At 42.7% G+C, this 21,328-nt stretch overlaps 1 long non-coding RNA gene across 2 annotated transcripts in view; it reads right to left on the reverse strand.

Moving 5' to 3' along the window:
• The window catches only part of LOC126418973 (uncharacterized), a 224,869-nt gene that overhangs the window by 179,159 nt on the left and 24,382 nt on the right, over positions 1 to 21,328 (reverse strand). For both annotated transcript variants that reach the window (XR_007575920.1, XR_007575921.1), the window contains exon 2: positions 16,813 to 16,969. This is a non-coding gene — a long non-coding RNA (uncharacterized LOC126418973). The remainder of the gene's footprint in view (positions 1 to 16,812; positions 16,970 to 21,328) is intronic.

Genomic DNA, 21,328 nt, shown 5'->3' on the forward strand with positions numbered 1-21,328 from the left:
CCCAGCCATCGCGAGGCAGAGAAAATCCCCGACCCCGCCGGGAATCGAACCCGGGAACCCGGGCGTGGGAAGCGAGAACGCTACCGCACGACCACGAGATACGGGCAACAATTAAAAATATAAGGGTACCAGTAAACAATATTAGAAACTACTCGCCATAATCTGCTGAAGAGCAACTGATTTTAGCCCGAGAGAAAGAGGGTGCAGAGCATTTGACAAGAAAATTTATTAAAGAGTATATGCAGGTCTAACTGGTAACGGTTGGGATAAATTAAGATCTACTGTTAGAATAGCTGATGGAAACAACAGCAGCTACTGACGAATTTAAAAGCTTAATGGTGAAAATTACATATGATGGGAAACAAGAGTCAGCAAAGATGACAATGGAATTGTCTCGAATAAGATCTGATGCTCAAATGGCATTTAAAACGACAGTTAAAATCATTATTACGTAAGGCTGCCAAGTATGGTTAAAGAGAACTAAATCCAAAAATACTGGATTTCTGAAAACATGCGACAATGATAGCAAGAAAAGATAAAATAACAGAGTAAGTCATTTGAGACTGAATGTTTAAAAAGCGGTTATTGATTGTTTTATTCGGAAGAAGCAACTGCAATGGTATTCGCATGCCAAAATGAATTGAAAAGAAAGGCTACCAAAGTGTATAATGAAATGGGCACCAAATGAAAGAAAATTAAAGACGGGAAAGCGGTGAGCGCCTAATACTTGGATACAGGGGCTTCAGTCGTTAATATTTCTTAAGAGTAATGGATAAATACAGGGGGGTGGAGAAAAACAGTTAGAGATACACTGCAAACTACTGGTAAAATGTAGGAGGATTTGTAAACAACAAATAATAATTAGATGCAAAGTTCTGGAGCTGTTTGAGCTCAGTGAGAAGACATTTTGTTACGATATGTCGAAGGGCAGTAAAAGGGACGTTGGTCATTTCCTAACAGAGGCATTCACGTCGCAGACTATGTCCTACACTGTATCGACACATTACACAAACCAAAAATATTCATACAGAGCGTGTTGTCGGCGGAAAACATGTTACGAGAACAGATGTTGTCACACGTGATGGTACAGTTCACGAATTACAAAACACACAAGTACCGCTTTCAGAATATGTGAGCACTACGAGAACCCAATTTTGTAGCGGCTCCTTCATTTAATTATTAAAAATTTGGTCTCTCTCTCTCTCTCTCTCTCTCTCTGTCACACACACACACACACACACACACACACACACATAGACACGTTACACTAGTACAATTCACGTTTATCATGACTGAAGTTCAAAGAAAGCGTCTTCCTTACAACAGCACCATTTCCAACTTCAGCAGAAGGTCGCCTAACTGAGCTGCGAGGAACAAAAAAACTCCTGGAGGGCTATGAACAGAAAAGAGGTGTTACCATATGACTGCTATCTCCAATACGACAGCCCGCAGCTCGTGGTCTAGTAGCTAGCGTTGCTGCCTCTGGATCACTCACTCCCAGATTTGCTTCCCGACCGGGTTGGGGATTTTCTCTGCCCGGGAACTGGGTGTTCGTGTTGTTCCCCTCATTTCATCCTCATTACTATCATTTGTGACAATCGCTCGATTAATGTAAAAAATTGGACTGTGAAAAAAATGGGACTTTGTACGGGCGCTGAAGACCGCGCGGTTGAGCGGTCATCACCATCCAGTACGACAACTGACTAAGCCTGGATGTGCGGTTGGCGCTCGGCTGAAAGCGGTCATGTGACTACCTCTATCCCAGTGTAATGCGATATTTTCCTTGACCGCCAAATTTACGAAAGCAACTAAATATTTGTGACATGCAAAAACATAAATGTTATTGCTGCTCGTTTCATTTACTGCCTGACCACTTCCTCGAAAACTGCGACACGTTCGGAAAAACGATCAAGTATTTCTGACAAGAAAGAATATAAATGTAGTTGCTGGTTGCAATTTCATCTTTTCGCATTTTAGTCAGACTAAAGCCACGAAATCAAAGAAACTCATTACTGAGGGAACAAGCTTTTATATATAAATAACATTAAATATTACAGAACATACTTCTGTTACATCGATAGGAAAGTCCCAGAGTATGCCACAAACGTGAGCATGAAAAAAAAGGCATGTCCGAAGATGCAAACCCGACATCCTTCAACTCTGTCCCTGTACGTTTCTAACCACACGATCACAGCGATCGCATACAACGTTAGGCATTACTGTTCCTCTTAAAATATCCTAAAGGCTTTAACTAATAGCTAATGTGTCGTTAATTGGCGTTTATTTATAACGAATCGTACCTAGAGTAACATGTTTGGGATTAATTTTCTATGTGCTGTTGCCCTGAAATGGTATGCTTTCATAGCACGCTAGTTATAATATGGAGACAATCAAATACGAACAATCCCATATGGCATCAAAGTAGCGAGCGAGGGACGTCACGTGACCGATTTCCGACTTCAACCGAACGCGAGCCACACACCGTGGCACTTCCTAACTTGAGACACTCGTTCCAGCAAGGGACATGGAAGACCCTGAACAGATTGAGAGCATTGGTGACAAGGCTATTCTGGAAAAATGGGATGAGTGCTGATGAGCTTTTTGAGTGGGGCAAGACATGACTCTGAACTCTTGCTCGTTTGCAGAAATGCTAGCGAACCTTGTGACACAGAAGACTCGTTTGCATTGAATGATCTCGCCGTTCTGGCTGCTGAACATTGCAGTCACAAAGTGTGAAACTCTCTCTGTTATTGTAGTTTTAGATTATCCTATGTTTTAGTGTCTTTTGGACTCAGATAAATAAATACAGACATCTTAGCACAGCAATTACAATCATTGTCGTCAAATATTTGTCGTGTGTATTCCAATCTATGTCCGCAGCTCCAGTCTTTCCTCTCCGTGAGTCTGTCTAACAGCATGTTAATTACGAGGGTAATCCCAAAAGTAAGGTCTCCTATTTTTTTATAAGTACATAGACCTGTCTATTTCTACAATGGTTTACATCACTTTACAGCTTGAACATTTATCTATTTTTCGTCATAATCACCATTTCTGTCGATGCATTTTTGTAGACGCTGTGGCAGTTTTTGTATGCCCACGTCATACCATCTCGCCGCCATGCTGCGAAGAAGGATGCCGCCACTGGCGTGATTGTTGCTTGGTCTCAGGTGTGAAGTGGTATGCCCAGGTTTCGTCACCCGTGACAATTGAGTCCAGAAAGTTGTCCTGTTCGGCTGCAAGGCGGTGAAGAAAAGCGCGGGAAGCATGAACTCGTTGCCGCATGTGGTCCTCAGTCAGCATGCGTGGCACCCATCTTGCGCGCACCTTCCGGTAATTCAATGTTTGCGTTAAAATTCTGTGAGTGGTGCTTCGGAAAACCTCAGGAACCAACGTGCGGAGATCATCCAGGGTGGTCCGCCGATCTTAACGCATGCTTTGCTCAATCTTCAACACTGTCTCCTCAGAAATTGAAGGTCTCCCGCTCCCTTGTTCGTCGTGAATTTCGGTCCGATCACACCACTTACGAAAATTTTTGACATCCATGCAGGACTCACCATACCCTTCCGTCAATTGGCGATGGATTGCAATCGGCGCAGTGCCCTTTCCGTTCAAAAACCGAATAACTGCGTGCAATTCGCACTTGGCGGTAACACCCAACGGAAGCTCCATTCTCAAGCGCCTCAGCGCGGAGTGCGCATGTTTACACACAGCGCATGAAGCACTCTTCATAACAGTGTGACCAACTGCCACACAAACAGTGTTCTGTACTTATAAAAAAATAGGAGACCTTACTTTTGGGATTACCCTCGTATTTCCAGATGTTTTAAGTGGGGACGTATGATAAAACACATTGGTGCACACAAGCTGATGTAACTTTTACTGTTTGAAGAGTAACTGAATCAATTTTTGCATATGTTGTCATTATGTTATTGGCTATAATATATATTTTTTTTATTTTTTGACAAATAATTTGATGAGGACGTTGCTGGATACTTTTAAAACACATATTGTCATGTGGGGAACATTTTCTGAAAGGTTACAATACCTATCACTTTCAAAATCTGGTAGGTTATTTTTAGTAATTAGGTAAACAAACCTGTGTAGCAGTTTTTTATATCAGTTTTAGAATCGTCACTTTTTTTTAAATGTATTTGTACGATAACTAGAAATTTTCATTTCACAGAAAATTTTGTACCCAGGATGTTGTGTTATAGTAAGTACAAAGACTGTGGCAAATTTCACTTTTTTATCTCCAATGGTCCGGCAGAAAATGTTCCTAAAATGAATGCTGCGGAAAATGCAAAAAAAGATTTTATTAGTATTTATTCCAGAAACGCGTACCTTAATGTTGGCCGACTTTTTGATGTTCATGTAGCTCTTTCCTTTTAGTCTGATCCTTCTGGCGTGGCCTTTTGGCAATACCTATCACTGAAATTTCAGAACTAGTTACAACGCACACCATCAGTCTTGTTCAACAGGTTTTCAGTGCAGCAACCTTTATCAAATCCTAGTCTCATGATGGCCATGATCCTTCCAGTGTTACAACCGCTGACCCCCAAGCAACATATGAGGAAATTTTAACAATAATAGATGAGCAAAACGTTGTGTTTAGGGGACCTCTTCTAAAATGGGCTACTGAAGCTTTCGTTCGGGTTTTGTGTTCCACTATGTGTGCATTTCTTTAATACATCTTAATTGATCGCAATGTAAATGAGCTCGCAGCCTTGTGTACTCTACAAATGTCTTCTCTGATAGCATAAAATAATAAAATATCGCAGACACGGACAGAGTCGTGTAGAAACGGTGGCGTGACACTGCTCATTGGATTGAAAGAAGGTGGCTTTTACGTCTCTTGTAGCAAGAACTCATGAAGATTGGAGACAATATTTCTAACATGCAACAGAACTATGAGATGGCGAAAAAATTTCAACTTTTTTTTTTACCCGTTTTACATACATGTCTCCTTAACACATATCCTGTCATTCTGTCCCTTCTTATAGTTAGTATTTACCACATATTCCACTCCTCGGCGATTTTGCGAAGATCCTTCGCAATCCACTTACTTCTAAGCATCCTTCTATAAACCCCACCTGAGATTCATCGATTCTCTTCGTTACCGGTTATCCAACTGTTCATAATTCGCTTCCATAAAATGCAATGCTCCAAATACACATTCTATGATTAAGGCCTATGTATGAAACTTCCTCTGGCGAGGACTAACATTTATCCCTGTGTTCACTACCTCTTACGTCCTCTATGCTTCGATTGCCTAGCTTTATTTTGCTTCCAGAATTTTTTTATCTTCATTCATTACGTGGGCACCAATTTTGGTATTAAGTTTGTCGCTAATCTCATTTCTGCAACTTCTTCATACTTCCAATTTAGTTTGTTTTAGTCTCAGTCCTTATTCTGTTCTCTGAAGATTGTTCATTCCATCGGTCTTGTAATTCTTCCGCATTTGAACAGACTATGGGAAAGTTTTCATTGATTCCTTGACATTCTTTCATTTATTTATTTTTTATTTTTTTTTCATCAGTCTACGGACTGGTTTGATGCGGCCCACCACGGATTCCTTTCCTGTGCTAACCTCTTCATCTCAGAGTAGCACTTGCAACATACGTCCTCAATTATTTGCTTCACGTATTCCAATCTCTGTCTTCCTCTACAGTTTTTGCCCTCTACAGCTCCCTCTAGTACCATGGAAGTCATTCCCTCATGTCTTACAAGGGAACATCCCCATCGCACCCCCTCAGATTTAGTTTTAAGTTGGCACAGTGGATAGGCCTTGAAAAACTGAACACAGATGAATCGAGAAAACAGGAAGAAGTTGTGTGGAACTATGAAAAAATAACCAAAATATACAAACTGGGTCGTCCATGCATAAGATAGGCAATATTATGGGCAAGGTCAGGCGAGGAGTGCCGTGGACCCGTGGTTAGCGTGAACAGCTGCGGAACGAGAGGCCTTTAGTTCGAATCTGTCCTCGACTGAAAATTTTGCTTTCTTTATTTTCGCAAAGTTATGATCTGTCCGTTCGTTCATTGACGTCTCTGTTCACTGTAATAAGTTTAGTGTCTGTGTTTTGCGACAGCACCGCAAAACCGTGCGATTAGTTGACGAAAGGACGTGCCTCTCCAATGGGAACCGAAAACATTTGATCGCAAGGTCATAGGTCAACCGATTCCTCCACAGGAAAACACGTCTGATATATTCTATACGACACTGGTGACAGCATGTGCGTCACATGACAGGAATATGTTGTCGACCTACCTAACTAGTACACTTGGCGAATGGGTAAAAAGATTCTTCTACCTTGCCCGATTTAGGTTTTCTTGTGGATGTAACAATCACTCCAAAAAAGTCATGAAAACATAAGAGTTTGTCACTTAAACTGAAAATAAAAAGTTAAAATTTTCGGTTGAGGGAAGATTTGAACAAGACCTCTTGCTCCGCAGCTGCTCACGCTAGCCACAGGGCCACGGCGCTCCTCATCTCAAAGTGCCCTTAATACTGCACATGCACATGGACGTTTCCTTGATGTTGCCTATCTTGCACATGGACGACTCAATTTGTATATTTTGCTTATTTTTTGATAGTTCCACACAACTTCTTCCTGTTTTCTCGATAGATCTGTGTTCAGTTTTTCAAGGCCTATCCACTGTGCGAACTTATAACTAAATCTGAGGGGGGTGCGATGGGGAGGTTCCCTTGTTAGCAGATGACCTATCATCCTGTCCCTTCTCCTTATCAGTGTTTTCCACATATTCCTTTCCTCTCCGATTCTGCGTAGAACCTCCTCATTCCTTACCTTATCAGTCCACCTAATTTTCAACATTCGTCTATAGCACCACATCTCAAATGCTTCGATTCTCTTCTGTTCCGATTTTCCCACAGTCCATGTTTCACTACCATACAATGCTGTACTCCAGACGTACATCCTCAGAAATTTCTTCCTCAAATTAAGGCCGGTATTTGATATTAGTAGACTTTTCTTGGCCAGAAATGCCTTTTTTGCCATAGCGAGTCTGCTTTTGATGTCCTCCTTGCTCCGTCCGTCATTGGTTATTTTACTGCCTAGGCAGCAGAATTCTTTAACTTCATTGACTTCGTGACCATCCATCCTGATGTTAAGTTTCTCGCTGTTCTCATTTCTACTACTTCTCATTACCTTCGTCTTTCTCCGATTTACTCTCAAACCATACTGTGTACTCATTAGACTGTTCATTCCGTTCATCAGATCATTTAATTCTTCTTCACTTTCACTCAGGATAGCAATGTCATCAGCGAATCGTATCATTGATATCCTTTCATCTTGTATTTTAATTCCACTCCTGAACCTTTCTTTTATTTCCATCATTGCTTCCTCGATGTACAGATTGAAGAGTAGGGACGAAAGGCTACAGCCTTGTCTTACACCCTTCTTAATACGAGCACTTTGTTCTTGATCGTCCACTCTTATTATTCCCTCTTGGTTGTTGTACATATTGTATATGACCCGTCTCTCCCTATAGCTTACCCCTACTTTTTTCAGAATCTCGAACAGCTTGCACCATTTTATATTGTCGAACGCTTTTTCCAGGTCGACAAATCATGCTGAATGTTAATCCCACTTCTGACAGTTCCTTTGGTTTCCATCGTTGCTTCTTCGATGAACAATTTAAGCAGTAGGGAACAAAGACTACACCCCTGCCGTACGCATTTTTTTAATCCGAGCTCTTCTCTTTCATTGTTGTAGTTCTCTCTTTCACCGTAGCTTATATCTGTTTACTTGAGGATTTCGAAAATCTCGCACCGGGTTGGGCTGTCGAACGCTGTTTCTTCGGCCGGAAAATCGTAGGAAAATATCTTGGGTTCTCTCAAGCATTGCTTGCATTATCCAGTCAGAACTGCCTCTCTGCTGCCTTTACCTTTTCTAACTGATAGTCATCTAGCTTTGTCTTGCAGTCTTCTGCGTACTATTCTTCTCAGAAACTTGACCGGAGGAGCCCTCAAGGTGACGATATGACAGCTCCCGCATGTATTATAATTAATATCTTGAGGACTGTGTGGACGATGTAATTCCGAAAGTCTTTAGTCTAATGGATTCTAGACACTAATCACTTGGCTTTCACATTATTTAGTAACCTTAGAAATTCCGAGCGAATGTTATCTATCGCGTCTTATTAGTTTAGTTTCAAGTGTTTCAAAGCCATTCTGACTTTAACAATGGGGCCCCAGTGTCATTCAAATCGACAGATGCCCGTAATTCGGAATGTTTGCCGTGTCTGTAAATAAATATTTACCATTGAACGACGGTACTAGCTGACGGCAATACAGTTAAACGCCACCATGCCCCTTTGTCCTCAGGCTTGAATCAGAGAATGATGAGAGACCATCACGTGCACAGGCGCAGCTTACGGAATCACCCGCACCGCTATCCTGGAAGCCGTTACAAGTTGCACGTCGCCTATCTAACGGCTTAAGGGGCAACAAAAATTAGACTTTCAGTATTTAGAGTAATTATTGACCGAATTTAAGAACTTAAAATGCTGCCATAATCTACTCATTAACAGGCGTAATATTATGTTAAGGCCGTAACACAGTTCTGCGTGTTTGTCTGCTGCCAACGTGACTGACGACACGAAAATATCCGGTCTTTACCCACCCATTATTTCAGAACTAGGGCACTTAGTGACTTATAACAAACTGAACACATAATTTCATACATACCGCTTGCTACAGTTCGCAGTTCGTGCAGAAAGGTTTCAGCGCAAAGCATGACGTTTTAATTTATTACTTCTTTGTTTACGGACTCTATTAGCAACACAGTTTGCAGACAATATCCACATATACTACTGAATGTGTCTCCAAAATTATATCAAGGTATATAATGTCATGAGTATTGAGATGCTTGAAAAACTAAATTTTGCTTAAAATAGAACGCAAATTACGCAGACTATATTAACGCAGTATCTTACCCTGAGAGCAGTTACCGACTTGTAATAAACTTTAGGTTGGTTTACATGCTTATAGTCAAATATTTAAGTTGATTGTAGAAACAGTCGTAGGTTGCAGACCCGTAATTTATTTATTACGCGTTTCGATCGGATGGGGCTTCATCAGATAATCTGAAAGTACGCAGGGAGGACAAAGTACATACGACCAAGGTGATATGGTAGCAAAAATTCGGAGAAGAGATAAAGCATAAAATCTTAGGAACTCGTGTAAAAATTAATGCCAGTGGCATACGGCACGTTAAAATTAATTCCAACAGCATATGTCACATCGAATGGAACACCACAGCAGAATATACTGGAAATGAAGAATAAATAAGCGTTATTTGGGCAACGAAAAGATAGACATCTCGATAGCGTGGAATATGACCATTTATAGCTTTGTCCTCCGAAATAAGTAATAAATAAATTACAAATGTGCAACCTAGGCCTGTTTTTACCATCAACTTATAATAAAGTTGCTGTACTAAACCGCCACCATGGAATGGAATGGTTTTCAAATATTTAACACACTGTAAAATAATTGGACGTCTGAATGTATGTGATTCATGGGAGATCGATTCAAAAGGAATCCGGGGTTTAGTGGTACTGAATAAAGTGTTGTTCAAGTACGCCGTACAGTACATAACACTACTGAACTCCTTCTCTGCGCGAGTTGTTCAAAGCTCTCACGGGTATGATAACTGCATGTTAGACGAGGTCACGCCATTACTACACTAGGATCAATTGGAGCCTAAGGGTTCTCCGTTTCAAAGCACTCAGCGAACGATGCTGATTAATAGAGTCGGACTCACATGCATGGTGGGTCACATTAGTTTTCCAGACAAACAGTAGGCTGCAGTGATAGTATTCAAACTCGTGACACAATTTATTCAGTGTTGGTAAACATGTGAAGATTATTTTGTGTGTGAAAGGGGTTTTTTTAAACGAATATATTAACAAATCGCTGGTACTAATTTCGGTGCCTTAGATTTGGTGACCATTTCGATAAAAAACAAAACCAGAATATTCACATCAGGTAATTGCTCGGTGTAAAGCCCTCCGAACGCTAAATGTAAATCATGATAGATGGTAATAATTGTAAGTAGGAACGAAGTTAAAGTCCAATGCAAAGATGATGTATCTTAAGCGAAATTTTTGCTGTAGCCTTAGTCTTCCGTCCGAAGACTGGTTTGATGCAGCTGTGGGAAGAGCATAAGTAACACTAATGATAACAGTAGGGATTTATCTGGTCAGCACGCATATTATGCAAGCATCAGTTGCATTACTCGCCTTTGCAAATACCTATTATAAGAAAATGCACTTCACTATTTGTTTTTTACAGGATGCTGACAGTTACTAGCTCTCTGATCAGCCAGACTTGCCATGTGTTCTTTTGTGAGAACCAAATGTAACCGCCTGCTGGGGAGAGCCATGTTCTGTTTCTACGTTTAGCTGCTGCCGACAGCCCATCTTCGTCTTGCCGTGGTGATAAGAGAGAGTCTGTCTCGGGAGATATGTTACCGTGTTTCCGAGATGAACTGCATCTCTTTAGTTACAAGAGCTCATCAGTACCCAAGGTTTCCTCGCTTACGGCCTCCGCCGTTGTCCCATGCATTTCCGAAAATAGAACAGAAGGGCGTTGATCTTCCTGCGATTGGATTCCGTGTAAACTGGTTACCTTATACGGTGCCGGCCGACAGCTTCGCCTATTGAAGATTGCATGTAGGGTCCCTCGGTAGAGTGGTAGGCGTGCTTGTAAGAGTTCGCCGCTAGTTAACAGAAATGCCCCCCTCTTCATCAAGGATGGACTCTCAGAGGGTCTGGAGACAAAACTGTAGAGTCTGTTTCACTTATTAATGAGGAACTGAGAATCAATTCCAACTTTACTCCACTGTAGAAAAGAACTGGGTTCAGCCGCAGTTTCGTTCGATGCAGGATTAATTTTACCGCGAATGAGTTAAAGGACTGGGAGGGCAAGGAGAAATGAGTCGCTCATCGGCTGCCGAAACCTTTGCGGTGTCTTTGTCTCCGTATAGCCCTGGCAGAAATGGGTCCATAGCGCCCCACACTTAAATCGACAGAGATCTGACTCGCAGGAGACGGTTGGGATCAACCCTTATGGTTCTGCAGCATTTTTGGTTATCGTGCGCGCTGGTTTTACGCAAGTGGAAAAAGTCTCCGCAACATTCAACATCCGTTCAAGCAGCCGTCCACATCGGAAACCCGATTTCGTGTGTAATCTCCGACGTAATGCAACCGATACATCCTGCGCCAACTATCACCCCCCGTTAATCCATTCAGCCCCACTAGTTTCTGCTTCAAACCACCAGTTTATTATTATTATTATTATTATTATTATTATTTTAAATAGCAGTGCCTTCCGTGTAAAACTATCAGTGTTGCCGCAAGACAGATTGCACGCGGTACACCGAGTTACTTCCAGGATTGTAATGCAGTGCAGCAGTCGCTTACAGTACTCAGAGCAACAGTCGCCATGCAGTGTATGCTACGTGACTGTAGGAGACTTGCGTCTGCAAATTTTTGTAACATTATTTACAATTTGTACAGAAACCAGATGGCAGTTATAAGAGTCGAGGGACATGAAAGGGAAGCAGTGTTTGGGAAGGGAGTGAGACAGGGTTGTAGCCTTTCCCCGATGTTGTTCAATCTGTATATTGAGCAAGCAGTAAAGGAAACAAAAGAAAAATTCGGAGTTGGTATTAAAATCCATGGAGAAGAAATAAAAACTTTGACGTTCGCCGATGACATTGTAATTGTGTCAGAGACAGCAAAGGACTTGGAAGAGCAGTTGAAGGGAATGGACAGTGTCTTGAAAGGAGGATATGAGATCAACATCAACAAAAGCAAAACGAGGATCATGGAATGTAGTCGAATTAAGTCGGGTGATGCTGAGGGAATTAGATTAGGAAATGAGACACTTAAATTAGTAAAGGGGTTTTGCTATTTGGGGAGCAAAATAACTGATGATGGTCGAAGTAGAGAGGATATAAAATGTAGACTGGCAATGGCAAGGAAATCGTTTCTGAAGAAGAGAAATTTGTTAACATCCAGTATAGATTTAAGTGTCAGGAAGTCGTTTCTGAAAGTATTTGTGTGGAGTGTAGCCATGTACGGAAGTGAAACATGGACGATAAATAGTTTGGACAAGAAGAGAATAGAAGCTTTTGAAATGTGGTGCTACAGAAGAATGCTGAAGATTAGATGGGTAGATCATATAACTAATGAGGAGGTATTGAATAGAATTGGGTAGAAGAGGAGTATGTGGCACAACTTGACAAAAAGGAGGGACTGGTTAGTAGGACATATTCTGAGGCATCAAGGGATCACCAATTTAGTATTGGAGGGCAGTGTGGAGGGTAAAAATCGTAGAGGGAGACCAAGAGATGAATACACTAAGCAGATTCAGAAGGATGTAGGCTGCAGTAGGTACTGGGAGATGAAGAAGCTTGCACAGGATAGAGTAGCATGGAGAGCTGCATCAAACCGGTCTCAGGACTGAAGACCACAACAACATTTTCTTGACGTGAGATTTTTTGCGTAGTGTTCATACTGAGCAGGTCACTGACGGTGAAAGCAAGTACATCCAAGTCACTTATGGCATATTTCAGTTTGTACTAGTGCTTGATAAATGGTTTCGACAGGGAACCACTGGGGCTGTATGTACTTTCATAACTAATTTTGTAATTCGTTGTAAATTTAAAAATTTTATGCCCGCTTGTTTATTGTTATTTAGGACTATAATTCGTTTTAGGTATTATGAGTTCATGGATGTTTCGAGACGTCATGCATGATCGAAATGTCCGTCTTTTAGAAAAAGAAATCCCGAGTGATTTGTATCAGAGACATCTGAGGCAGAAACTGACCCTAGGGATGCTTGTGTGAATGGTCTCCGTCCGGCAAGTACGGTACATCGGGAACTTCAACTCCTTTGCCAGGTCCTGAACCGCTCTTTGAAAACGTAGTTCATGACAATGTTGATGGCGACAGTGAAGATGAGCCTGCCATGATAAACATTAAAACATGGTCTACATCGCACAAATTAGCATCTGTGCATGACTTCTGTGACGAGATCTGACCAAATGTTGATGCATACTGTGAATCTCCCGTAGAAGGTTTTCTGAGCTTGTTTCCACAGGAGATGATGAGAGGCTGATTACAGTATGACCAAGTCCTTCCAAAGCGAACTACCTCCACAAAATAATCTGTTCTTTGCTTTTTCTCAGTTTCTTGATGTACTCGTCGCTTATGATGCTAATGAAGGTTAATTTAGCAAAAAAATTTAATTTATATATAATTTATGTTGTTGGGACTTAAAGTGATGCAGGTCGCTTAACTCACGCCTTGAGTAGCTGCACCCACAACACCCTTGCCTGTAATAGGTTGCCCAAATACTGTGTTTGCACTCGCGCCACACGAGATATCTAGCACAACATTCGGGTTTCCTACATGGTAAGTCATCAAGTAAGACAACTCCAACCGCGACTTTTGGCCTCGCGGCTTTAAACTGCTCCAAACGATGTCTCAGTAATTCCGGCAACGGCTGCGTCATAATCCTACTGTATTTAAAATCCTACGACCACAAATCGGAAACTCATTGCCTTGAATCTAATAGTTAATGCTGCGAATGGTCTATTAAAGAATTCACGGCAATCCGTTTTCCGTAAAACGCCAAATATGTTTTCATGATTATGGCACAATGAATGGGTATCTGCTTATGAACATTTTAATGTATGTCTTTAACAGTCTACCTTATATGTGACTTCCGTAGAGCCACTGCAGGAACTAACAACGTGCTGTGATTTTATATTAAGATGGTATCCGTTCTTTCGGACATATCCGAAAGAAGAGATACCATTGTTGATCTTGCAGCCCTCGAAGAACGAAATTACAATGAAATCCAGACCTTTAGCTGCTTACAGGCGTTGATAAATATCAACGGGGACCTTTGAAAATGTGCGCCCCGACCGGGACTCGAACCCGGGATCTCTTGCTTACATGGAAGATGCTCTATCCGTCTGCGCCACCGAGGACACAGAAGACATTGCGACTGCAGGGACTTACCTCTGGCACGCTCCTCGTGAGATCCACATTCCCAACTTACTGTGCACACACTACATTTCTAGTGCCCCTGCCCACTATACTCATTACTCGCGACAGTCAATCTACCGATTCCCGTAAGAGTTCGGGCAATGTGAGTGCATCCGCACTGAAGAGCCATCTTCATATAGATATTGTAAATAACTTTAAGTTGAAATTCAAATTCTGTAATATTATCTTGGAACTCTTCATGTTACAGCATGTTTTAAGCAAATATTGGCGCTGTTTGTGACATATTTTCTGTGCTCTTTTTTTCTGTTGCCGTCTTTTTACTTAGCGAACATCATGTCATCCATTCAGAGATATGTTATTTATCTGCAGGAAAGTTGTGAACTGTCTGAATGGATGACGTGGTGTTCGCTAAGTAAAAAGACGGCAATAGAAAAAAAGAGCACAGAAAATATGTCACAAACAGCGCCAGTAATTGCTTAAAACGTGCTGTAAGATTAAAAAAAAACCACTGATGATGGTGATATTTGTCGCCGAAACTAGTTTGGGATAATAAAAAAATAAACGAATAACAAGGTGTTTTGTATCAAGGCGGACTCAATTTCTGATATTACTGTTTTTCAAATTCTGTATTGTAATAATTTTCAGACTGAGATATAAAAAGTCTCACTGTAGACAGCACAAAAAGTAAAACAACAAACAATGTCCGTATAAGACGGAACATCTCACCAATTTTTGTCAGCAAGCACATAAACAAAGAAGAGCATCAATATCCAAAAAGATGATTAACAGTCTCACTGGGCGCAGCTCACAAGTTGTCCTCACAGCTTCCTGCTACTTCGAAATTTCGCAGCTGCTTTCTGCATACCTCGTGGGACCAGCATCCCTGCGAGGAACATTATTGCGGAGTTGTGCAGAAGAGCTATGTTTTTCAATATATTGCATCTATTTTGTTTCTCTTTTTCATTAATTATCACAGCAATATTCTACGAATGGTGTACAAAAATTGGCAAGTATTTCATTATTGTAACCATTTTCGCTTTAATATTATAAACCTTTGCTTTGTATTTCGCATGCTTTCTTAATCCATAGTTGCTATGAGTACTAATTTTTTTCAACCTCCGATCGGTCGCGAAATGGAGACTACAGTTTAAAATCGAAACTGCTTTATTTGTGACTTTTAACTGCACCTTCCAGCGCTACTTCTCTACGTAGTCGCCGCTCCGACTTGGACATTTGTCGTAGTGTGGTACCAACTTTCTAATAACCTCACTATACAAGACAAGCGCCAGTAACTTCTATCAGTTCCCTACTGTGGCCTGCAGCTCACTGACTGTGTCAAAATGCTGTCCTTATAGCCAGCGGTTCGTGTGAGCGAAGGATGAAAAAGAGAGGGAGCCAATTCCGGGCTATATGGTGGGTGACCAAACCACTTCACACCGAAAACGCTGAAGCAGAGGAGATTTTCGTTACCCCTACAATGTGCGACCGAAAATTGTCATGAAGAAGGAAACGCACGGCAGTTACATTATGAGGGAGACATGAAATCAGTCTAAATCCCTCAGCAGGCACTTCGAACTTGACGGGAAACACTATTGTTCTAGGCTCACTATATTCTCGGAGCTGAAAAGTGCAACTTGGCGCAATAGATGGGAATACTAGAGACAGTGCGCATCAGAACTGCGTAGAGCTTCACCGGATTTTCACTGTTGTTTTAATTTCGCCACCGATCGGAGGAGAACAAAAAATAGCCCTCGTACATTCCTAGTGAATTACACATTTTTTGTCTGTACGAAAGACTTTTACATTGAATTTCCTCAGTACGTTTTTCAATATATTGCATCTATTTTGTTTCTCTTTTTCATTAGTTATCACAGCAATATTCTACGAATGGTGTACAAAAATTGGCAAGTATTTCATTATTGTAACCATTTTCGCTTTAATATTATAAACCTTTGCTTTGTATTTCGTATGCTTTCTTAATCCATAGTTGCTATGGGTACTAATTTTTTTCAACCTCCTATCGGTCACGAAATGGAGACTACAGTTTAAAATCGAAACTGCTTTATTTGTGACTTTTAGCTACACCTTCCAGCGCTACTTCTCTACATAGTCGCCGCTCCGACTTGGACATTTGTCGTAGTGTGGTACCAACTTTCTAATAACCTCATTATACAAGACAAGCGCCAGTAACTTCTATCAGTTCCCTACTGTGGCCTGCAGCTCACTGACTGTGTCAAAATGCTGTCCTTATAGCCAGCGGTTCGTGTGAGCGAAGGATGAAAAAGAGAGGGAGCCAATTCCGGGCTATATGGTGGGTGATCAAACCACTTCACACCGAAAACGCTGAAGCAGAGGAGATTTTCGTTACCCCTACAATGTGCGACCAAAAATTGTCATGAAGAAGGAAACGCACGGCAGCTACATTATGTGTCTAAATCCCTCAGCAGGCACTTCGAACTTGACGGGAAACACTATTGTTCTAGGCTCACTATATTGTCGGAACTGAAAAGTGTAGCTTGGCGCAATAGATGGGAATACTAGAGACAGTGCGCATCAGAACTGCGCAGAGCTTCACCGGATTTTCACTGTTGTTTTAATTTCGCCACCGATCGGAGGAGGACAAAAAATAGCCCTCGTACATCCCTAGTGAATTACACATTTTTTGTCTGTACGAAAGGCTTTTACATTGAATTTCCTCAGTAGACAGATCTCTGTTAAAGTTTTTCTTTAGCAGTGCCGACTTAAAGCATTATGTTCATTACCGTACCAAGGTTCTAATCGCCCACACTTCTTCTGTGTGTTGGGCTCCTTCTACGGGTCTCCAGAATTCTGTAGTTGCTGCGCATGCAACAGCTGGATACTCCAGGATCGTCGCTCTTTCGTCGTCCTTCCAAGGCACTGAAGGCACACGGGGCTCATCCTTTCTGTAAAATAATTTGAATTAGTGATGGCAAGAGATTTTCTTGAAACGTGTTTGTGATTTTCTTAAGAGTAATTGTAACGTACTGCATTTCGCGTACAGAGGAGCTGGGGCAACTAATCTTCAATATGATGATGTTTGCACATGGTACACTCATGTTCAGTATTTTCTTAATTAGGCTGGTCGGGGTGGCCGAGCGGTTCTAGGAGCTACAGTCTGGAACCGCGCACGCTACGGTCGCAGGTTCGAGTCCTGCCTCGGGCATGGATGTGTGTGATGTCCTTAGGTTAGTTAGGTTTAAGTGGTTCTAAATTCTAGGGGACTGATGACCTCAGAAGTGAAGTCCCATAGTGCTCAGAGCCATTTGAACCAATTTTCTTAATTAATTAGTGCGGTTAACATAAATTAGCTTCACGGTGTGGGACTGCTTAAATACTCAGTACATAAAATAGCATCGCAATGTAGGTCTTAAGGGCAATAAAAGCAATCACTAGATGACTAAATGGCAAGTGATAATTGCGTCAGTGAGGAACGTGCTGTATGGAAGGTGTCGTTTGACATCAGGCCGTAAAGTCGTGTTACTGTCATTACTCGTAGTGGCGGCTGTAGTAGGAACTAACGTCATCAGCAGCTACAGCCGCGTTTCCCTTCAAAGCAGTATACGTCGTTACGAGTCACAGTCACGGGGTTTTCACTGCCATTCTAAAAAATAAACGTGAGTGTGACACTTGGTGTCCATTTCTCTCCATGTTCATCCTTGAATGCGACACATATTTCCCAACGCTGGAATGATCTTATTTTGGAAATGGTGTCACGCTATCGTTTCATCATCCGGGGAAATATAAAGAAGTCACCAGGTGGCATGTCAACGGAATACAGGGAACTTGGTTTGAGGCAAAATTTGAGAGCCTACGGAAGCAGCCTCTGTAACTGAGTTCCTCTGTATCTGCATCAGTACTGCGCACGTCGCTTGACTGTGTGTGGTGGACGGTGCTTCTGGTACCACGAACAGAGCCCCTTTTCCCTGTCACACTCGCGAATAGCGCGCGGGAAGAATGATTGTCGGTAAGCCTGTGTTTTAGCTAAATTTTTCGAATTTTTTCACTGCGGTCATTTCGCGAGATGTATGTAGGATGAAGTAATATGTTTTGCCGACTCTTCCCGGAAAGTTGTCTCTCGGAATGTCAATAGTAAACTTCTCCGTGATGCACAGTGCCTTTGTCGTAGAGTCTGCCACTGGAGTCTGTTGATAATCTCTGTAACGCTCTCGTGCCGATTAAACGAGCCTTTGACGAATGGCGGGTCTCTTCGTTGGATCTTTCTCTCTCTCTCTCTCTCTCTCTTTCTCTCTCTCTCTCTCTCTCTCTCTCTCTCTCTCTCTCTCTCTCTCTCTCTTATCAGTGCTAACGGGTAAGGGTCCCAAATTGATGAACAACAGTCAAGCATCGGTAGTTTCCAGCAGTTTCTCATTAATGGTCTAGTTGTGGAGTACTGGCTTTATTTTCCCGTGTACTCGCAATACGTTGCATTTATTTACGTTCAGGATCAGCTGCCAGACATGCATCATTCATCAATTCTCTGCAGGTCATTCTGCAAATCTATTCTGTCTTCTGACTTAACTACTTTGTTACAGACAATCGCATAATCTGCAAACTGTCTTAAAGAGATAAATGAGGTTGGTGTGTTACATAGGAAGAGAGCACATGCTTTGGCAAATCTATGGCCGCTGGTTGGGGTAAAAACAGCGTCCTCCTGTACGGAAATACGGTAACTTATTTATATTCACTGTAAACCGTAAAGGTCTTATCACACTTCCTTGCGATACTTCAGAAACTGCCTTTACATCTCTCGATTTCGTTCCGTTAAGAGCAACGTGTTGAGTTCTACGTGCAAGGAAGTCCTGAATCCAGTCGCAAATCTGGTCTGATACTCGGTAAGGTCGTATTTTTTTCACTAGACGACGGCGGTGCGGGACGGTGACAAATGCCTTCCTAAAGTCAGGGAACATACAGCGCAAGACGTCGGGAACGGAGTCATGACTGATTTTAACTTTCTTGGCTTTCACCACCACTGTGACAAGCCAGGATTCAAACACTGGGGCCTTCACATCAGCTGCCGTTCCAGGTTCCTTATACACGGGGTGACTCAGCTGCCCCCCCCCCCCCCCCCCCAACTATGGGTATTATGCAACCCACAACGCCTTCAAAGATCACGTCCAAGATTTTCTGATTCTCATGTTCGCTACCTGCAAACTATTTGTCCTACAGAAAAAATAAACAAGATCTTTGTGTAGGAAATTTAATGTAGTCAAATTTTGTACTGAGGCACTTTTTCGGTAGAGGCCACAGTTTTCGAATTATTCAAGGAAAACCAGGATTTCCACTAGTTCTGGAAATCGGGATATATCAGGGAATTTCAAACACGTCAGGGAAATCAGGGAAATATGAGGGAAATTTGAAAAAAAACGCTGGAAAAATCTCACCTTTGGCTCAGTAGATGATATGGTTTGTTTACTGAGGTGTCATGCATCGTAGATGGTTGGGTGCAGCTGAGTACTTGCGCCGCTTCCCCCTTCCCTCATTCCTACTGCTTCGCCTCTTTCTATTACTCCCCTCAGCTTGCAGTCTGTGCCGCCACCACTTCTTGCGGCTAGCGTAGCAGCTGCCGACGAGCTGCAGGGAGGCGTGAGGAGTCGTTTGTTTGGATATGATTCTCAGAGACTGTTGACGCCGAGGCCGGACACGGCGGTCGTGTGTGCATGAGTTGTATTTGAGTGATTGTGTGAATGTGTGTGTGCTCTTGTTTTCTGACAAAAGCTATGGCTGAAAATTTAGTTGTGAGTGTGCAGCTAAAGGTGCTGATGGCCGCGGTCAGCCGTCTTCAGGCTGCTGCCTCGGGGTGTAGCGGCAGTGGGGAGTCTGGTGCGTCGCATGGTACACCCCAGGTGTTACATCCTTCACCCACGGTCCCTGCTGTCGAGACATCTTCGCGGGTACCGGGCGCGGTTGGGCCACCCTCCCCAAGGGGAGTGGCAGGGTCAACGGTGTTCGCGCCGCACGAGGCGGAGGGTCAATGTGGAGGCTGGCCGTGTGGCATTGCCCGCTCGGCCTGTGAGTCGACATGTGGCTGCTCCTTCAGCAAGGTCCGAGCAGGCACACGGGGTGAGGGGTTTATTAGTGATGGGGAGCTCCAACGTTAGGCGGGTGATGGGGCCCCTTAGGGAAATAGTGGAAAGGTCGGGGAAGAAGGCCAGTGTTTATTCTGTCTGCTTGCCGGGGCGTCTCATCCGAGATGTGGAGGAGGCCCTGCTGGCGGCGATAGAGAGCACTGGGTGCACCCGACTGCAAATTGTTGCTCATATCGGCACCAATGACCCCTGCCGTCCGAGTTCAGAGGTCATCCTCAGTTCATACAGGCGGCTGGCGGCTTTGCTGAAGGCGAAAAGCCTCGCTCGCGGGGTGGAATCTGAGCTAACTATTTGTAGTATCGTTCCCAGAACCGATCGCGGTCCTCTGGCTTGGAGCCGAGTGGAAGGCTTAAACCAAAGGCTCAGACGATTCTGCGGAGATCTGGGGTGCAAATTCCTCGACCTCCGCTATCGGGTGGAGAAATGTATGGTCCCCCTGAATAGGCCAGGCGTGCACTACACGCAGGAAGCGGCTACAAGGGTAGCGGAGTACGTGTGGAGTGCACATGTGGATTTTTTAGATTAGAGAATTCCCTCCCTAGGCCTGACAAGACGCCTCCTGAGACGCGACAAGGTAGTAGTAGGGAAAACGCAACAGGGAATAACAATATTAATGTGCTAATAGTAAACTGCAGGAGCGTCTATAGAAAGGTCTCAGAACTGCTCTCATTAATAAACAGTCACAATGCACACATAGTACTAGGGACGGAAAATTGGCTGAAACCAGGTATAAACAGTAATGAAATTCTAAACTCAGATTGAAGACAGGCTGGACAGTGAAGTGGGAGGCGTTTTTATAGCGATAAAAAGTGCAATAGTATAGAAGGAAATTGACGGAGATCCGAAATGTGAAATACTTTGGCTGAAGGTCACGGTTAAAGCAGAATCAAACATGGTAATTGGATGTCTCTATTGGCCCCCTGGCTCAGCAGCTGTTGTGGCAGAACCCCTCAAGGAAAATTTGCAAAATATTTCGAGTAGATTTCTCGACCATGTTATAGTTCTGGGTGGAGATTTTAATTTACCAGATATAGACTGGGAGACTTAAACGTTTATAACGGGTGGCAGGGACAAAGAATCAAGTGAAATTTTTATAATTGCGTTATATGAAAACTACCTTGAGCAGTGAAACAGAGAACCGACTTGAGGCGATAACATTTTAGACCTTCTGGTGAC

The sequence above is a fragment of the Schistocerca serialis genome, chromosome 9 (genome assembly GCF_023864345.2).
Source record: "Schistocerca serialis cubense isolate TAMUIC-IGC-003099 chromosome 9, iqSchSeri2.2, whole genome shotgun sequence".
NCBI lineage: Eukaryota > Metazoa > Arthropoda > Insecta > Orthoptera > Acrididae > Schistocerca > Schistocerca serialis.